Source organism: Etheostoma spectabile, chromosome 20 (assembly GCF_008692095.1).
Source record: "Etheostoma spectabile isolate EspeVRDwgs_2016 chromosome 20, UIUC_Espe_1.0, whole genome shotgun sequence".
Lineage (NCBI taxonomy): Eukaryota > Metazoa > Chordata > Actinopteri > Perciformes > Percidae > Etheostoma > Etheostoma spectabile.
The window spans coordinates 22,042,122-22,042,693 of NC_045752.1; the positions used below are offsets into that span (position 1 = coordinate 22,042,122).

Genomic DNA, 572 nt, shown 5'->3' on the forward strand with positions numbered 1-572 from the left:
TCTTCTTTTTTTATTGGCACATTACAATGGTTATAGTATACCGCCACCAACTGTACAGGAACGTGTAACACCATGAACTTAATAGAGTCTAGATCACAGACTGTGTATTATTTATGAATAATAATTAATATCAACAGTCTATGGTCAAGAGGCTTGTATTAATTAAAAACAAAACAAAAATAACTTATATTCTTTTCATAATATCAGTATAATTAAGAAAAATAAATAAAGCTTCAAGTCTCTTCCTTTTCTTCAAGTATATCACATATTAAGTTCTCTCCTTCCATTTCCTGCAAGTTTAATCTACTATCATTATATTTCTCACATGTAAACACTATGTTCTACATCTTCTTTGTCTTGGAATTCCATGCATTAGCCATTACCATTCCCTAGTTTTTGTAATGTAGCATTCTAATCCTGTGGGCCCTAATCTGAGTCTGAGACCACTTCTTCAATGAAGAAACCCTTGTCCCTGTCACATTCTTCTGTATCCTATGGTAATGTCTAGCATTAAACTCTGCATCCCATTCATTCTGCCATCTTTGTATAACTACTTCTTCTTCTTCTTCTTC

The 572-nt window shown here is 32.7% G+C and overlaps 1 long non-coding RNA gene across 1 annotated transcript in view; it reads left to right on the top strand.

Annotated features, from left to right (window-relative positions):
* The window catches only part of LOC116669861 (uncharacterized), a 17,800-nt gene that overhangs the window by 13,431 nt on the left and 3,797 nt on the right, over positions 1-572 (top strand). The gene's annotated exons all lie outside the window — the stretch shown is intronic.